The sequence below is a fragment of the Palaemon carinicauda genome, chromosome 1, assembly GCF_036898095.1.
Source record: "Palaemon carinicauda isolate YSFRI2023 chromosome 1, ASM3689809v2, whole genome shotgun sequence".
NCBI classification, from domain to species: domain Eukaryota; kingdom Metazoa; phylum Arthropoda; class Malacostraca; order Decapoda; family Palaemonidae; genus Palaemon; species Palaemon carinicauda.
The window spans coordinates 222,194,986-222,199,985 of record NC_090725.1 but is presented as its reverse complement, the minus strand read 5'-3'; the positions used below and the strand labels follow the sequence as shown (position 1 = coordinate 222,199,985).

At 35.3% G+C, this 5,000-nt stretch overlaps 1 protein-coding gene across 1 annotated transcript in view; it reads left to right on the top strand.

Annotated features, from left to right (window-relative positions):
* LOC137644090 (zwei Ig domain protein zig-8-like) overlaps positions 1-5,000 on the top strand; it is a 117,503-nt gene that overhangs the window by 55,255 nt on the left and 57,248 nt on the right. The window lies entirely within an intron of this gene.

Below are 5,000 nucleotides of genomic sequence, written 5' to 3'. Positions count from 1 at the left end.
CCGCAAGGTCCAGGCAATCTTCAACAACAACAAGTATATTGTATAACAATGTTTTTTTTTTTTTTTTTTTTTTTTTTTTGCTATTATAGTTCGTATATATGCCAGAATGGTGGTAACTATGAGAGACATGAAATGCTTTTGTAGTGACTTCTAGTTTGGGCGTAAATTCCGTCTGAAGGAGAAGCTCAAGCTGATATAACTTTCCTTTGGCACTGTCTAGGAGCTTTCCGTTGAGCTGTCATAATGATTACTGGGTCAAGGAAGCTGTCATATTATTGAATTGGAAGATGAGTTCTGTGAGTGACTGTTGAGGTGAGGGAGGGCTGTTTTAGTTTGTGTTTTACGGGTAATTTTGTGCTTTGTTTCAACTATAAGTCAGTGATTATGGCACTGGTGTGGCCAGGCAGACTGTTATCCCTATGAACTAGTGATGTGTGGAGGCTTACTTGTTGGCGAGAATGATTCCTACTCTTGCTAGTTTGAAAGAGAAACATTCCTGTATAATTTTGTGGCTTGTTTTTATTTATTTTTCTTAATTACAGTAGGTGTATAGAGTCAAGTACTCATAGACATCGAACATCCCTAGCATTACCGATTTAATAACTTTCATTGCTCATCTCAATGTAGCGGTCACAAAATTCTTACACTAGATAATGTAAATTGGTAGAGTGCATTGGTCTTCATGAAGGCATTTTTATCGTTAATAGTTTTATTACTAAGTAAACTACAACCCTACTTGAAAAGGAAAAAAAAAATATGTAAGCAAATGTGCTCAAAAAGTGAAAACAGCCCAGTGAGAAAAGGATATAGATAAGTAAAGAGTAAACTTTAAAGGAGAATAAAATATAGAATACAATTATATTAATAACGATGATGAATGAATAAGTCATATATAAACTACGAAATGAAACTTATTGTAACTTGTTCAGGACAAAACCCTTTGTGTGTAGAAGAGCGGGTTGGTCTTCAAAATAAGGTTGTCCACCTACATCCCATCGCATGGGACCTTAGCTTAAGCTACCTTAATGGCGCAGTTAAGGTACACATGAGTAAAACTACAGACCAGCCTATAATTAGCCAGTCATATTGAACTATGTAACATATGACCAAACAAATTAAATCCCCTCCCATACCTTATGTTGCTAGTGGTCTCATTATACCATACCTGGCGGAAAGCCTTTTGTCTAATAAGAACTTTGCATAATGTTTAAGCAATGATGTAGTCTCCGCTTTACTCCGAAATAAAGCAGGAAAGACCAGCTCCCTTTTCTGTGTGTCTTGGTGTTGACAACTGAGGTATAATTTACCATATCAGTTTATACTAAATCAAATAACATTGGATTTTACCTCTAAAAAAACAGTGAGTCTTCGCAAGTGTACCAGACAACCACCAGCAAGGGCTTCCTGAATAAAACTATTTCTAGATTCACAATTGAGTAGGATATTTAAGCTGAGGTTAACTGGGCTGCCCAGTTCTTAGTTAACATTAGGTATTCAGGCAAGTAATTGAACTAGGCAATATGAAGAGTTTTTTCTCTGGTTAAATTAGCAATATTGACTTCTAATATAAGAGAAAAAAAATAAAAGCATAGCAAATACCAAAACGACGAGCGTACCACCAGGATATAATTAACAATGCCTATCTTACATACAATAAAGAACAATAATTATTAGATGTACTACCAAACTGTAAAAAAGAAAACCGTTATAGAGATGAAAAACCCAGTGCCCAGGGTTATAAAAGGCAAAAGAAAATAAAAAGATAATTTTATGGAAATATAATTTCTTCCTTGTCATGATGAATTTATCTAGTAATCCAGGAATATGTCGGGACGAGAATTTAAGTTTGCATGTATATGTTACAGGAGTGGGAAATTGCTAAATTAAATTCTCTTTAATCATATCAACTGTCAAAATACCAGTATTTAAACATATATAAAGAAACTGGCGTTATAACGATGAGAGAGAGAGAGAGAGAGAGAGAGAGAGAGAGAGAGAGAGAGAGAGAGAGAGAGAGAGAGAGAGAGAGAGATTTTTTTGGCAGGAGAATTGTATTTTCACCGGCACTAAGAAAAAAAGAAAGAAAAAAAAAGGTGTTCCGCACCCCGCTCATCGTCATATTAATGTTTTGCCTCATCATCTTTTATGTGGTTCTCCTTTAGTATGAAAAGACAACGTTTCGAGAAAATTCGAATTTTGCTCTTGCGTGCTGGAGGAAATTTCATTAAACAGATGAAATCCTCGGTTGTTTTTCTCTATTGTGAATACAGCAAGAATCTTTTCTTATGCCCCTCAGAGCGTATACAGCTTGAAGATTTAATTTGCTGCATATCATGGAGGGAACATATTTTTGCTCTGCATTTGCCAGCCCTGCAAAAGCCGAGATGCTGCAGCTCAGTTTTTAAGAAAAGCGTCGTCGGTGGAAAGAACGCAATCTTTCTCGGATCTTCTTTTTCCGGGACAAGCTTTCCTCCGGATGTGGTCTCTTCCTATTACTATTTTTCTCCTTCCGGTCCCTCCTGATCATCTCTTAAATTTTATGGCCTCATAATCCTAACATCCAAAAACCCCTTTATATATATATATATATATATATATATATATATATATATATAATATATATATATATATATATATATATATATATATATATATATATATATATATATATATATATATATATATATATATATATATATATATATATATATATATATATATTATCATTACTAGCCCAGCTACAACCCTAGTTGGAAAAGCCTGATGCTATAAACCCCAAGGGCTCCAACAGGGAAAAATAGCCCAGTGATGAAAGGAAATAAGGAAATAAATAAATGATGAGAAGAAATTACAATATATTATTCTAAAAAGAGTAACAGCATCAAAACATATATGTCCTATATAAACTATTAACAACGTTAAAAACAGATATGTCATATATAAACAATAAAAAGACTCATGTCACCCTGGTCAACATAAAAACATTTGCTCCAACTTTGAACTTTTGAAGTTCTATTGATTCGACTACCCGATTAGGAAGATCATTCCACAACTTGGTAACAGCTGGAATAAAACTTCTTGAATACTGTGTAGAATTGAGCCTCATGATGGTGAAGGTCTGGCTATTAGAATTAACTGCCTGCCTAGTATTACGAACAGTAAAGGATGGTCAGAGGTATGAAAAATCTTATGCAACATGCATAATGAACTAATTGAACGACGGTGACAAAGATTAATATCTAGATCAGGAATAAGAAATTTAATAGACCATAAGTTTCTGTCTAACAAATTAAGATGAGAATCAGCAGCTGAAGACCAGACAGGAGAACAGTACTCGAAACAAGGTAGAATGAAAGAATTAAAACACTTCTTCAGAATAGATTGATCACCGAAAATCTTGTAAGACTTTCTTAATAAGCCAATTTTTTGTGCAATTGAAGAAGACACAGACCTAATGTGTTTCTCAAAAGTAAATTTGCTGTCGAGAATCACAACTAAAATTTTAAAAAGAGTCATAAAAATTTAAAGAAACATTATCAATACTGATATCCGGATGTTGAGGAGCCACCGTCCTTGACCTACTTACAATCATACTTTAAGTTTTGTTAGGATTCAACTTCATACCCCATAATTTGCACCATGCACTAATTCTAGCTAGATCTCTATAAAGGGATTCACCAACCCCAAATCTAAATTTAGGAGATGGAATTGATGCAAAGAGAGTAGCATCATCTGCATATGCAACAAACTTGTTGTCTAGGCCAAACCACATGTCATGTGTATATAGTGTGAAAAGTAATGGGCCAAGAACACTACCCTGTGGAACACCAGATATCACATTCCTATACTCACTATGGTGCCCATCAACAACAACTCTTTGAGATCTATCACTTAAAAAAATCAATAATAATGCTAAGAAATGACCCACCCAATCCCAACAGTTTCAGTTTGAAAACAAGGGCCTCATGATTAACACGGCCAAAGGCAGCACTGAAATCAAGGCCAATCATACGAAGTTCCTGACCACAATCAAGGGATTTCTGTACAGAATTGGAGATTGTAAGAAGGGCATCACATGCTCCAAGGCCTTTACGAAAACCAAATTGCAAACTAGGAATTAGATGATTACCTTCAGCAAACCAATTAAGACGATTTGCCAGAAGACATGAAAAAAACTTTAGATAATATGGGAGTTATGGAAATTGGGCGGTAATCAGTAGGACTTGAGCTACCACAAACACATTTCCATAGAAGAGTAACATTACCAATTGTCCAACAAGTGCTAAAAGCTCCTCTTCTTGCTAACTTGCGCAAGATAACAGATAACTTTGGAGCTAAGAAATCTGCTGTCTTTATAAAAAAACAAAGGAAAAATACCATTTGGGTCTACACCTCCATAAGCATCAAGGTCCATCAACAGAGCTTTAATCTCACGAGATCGAAAAGCTTAACTAGTTAGCTTAGCCTCAGGAAAAAAAAAATGAGGAAGTTCAAGTTTTTCATTACTCTGTTTACTGTCAAAAACATCAGCCAAAATGGTTGCCTTTTCCTTTGGACAGTGAGTGACTGAGCCATCTGGATTGAGTAAAGGAGGATTTAAGGGTAGACCACCATTTATGTTCCTGTGTTGTACCAGAAAGGGTTTCTTTTATGGTTAAATTGTACTCCTTTTCAGTTGAGGCATAAACTCTCTGAGCAAAAGCTCGAAGCTGAGTATAGTTGTTCCAGGTCAAATCTGATCTGTTACCCTTCCAAAGGTGATAGGCCTCCTGCTTCTCCAAATAAGTACGTTTACAATCATCATTGAACCACGGTTTGTCCTTCACTTGGTACCTTACCACACAAGAAGGGATACGCCTATCAATTATGTTGACTAGATTCTCATTCAAAGGGACAACAGGATCTACACTACTATATAATTGTGACCAATTCAAGCACAAAAGATCATGCAAAATCCCATTTCAGTCTGTTTGGGATTTCATATAAATTTTTCAAGAGTA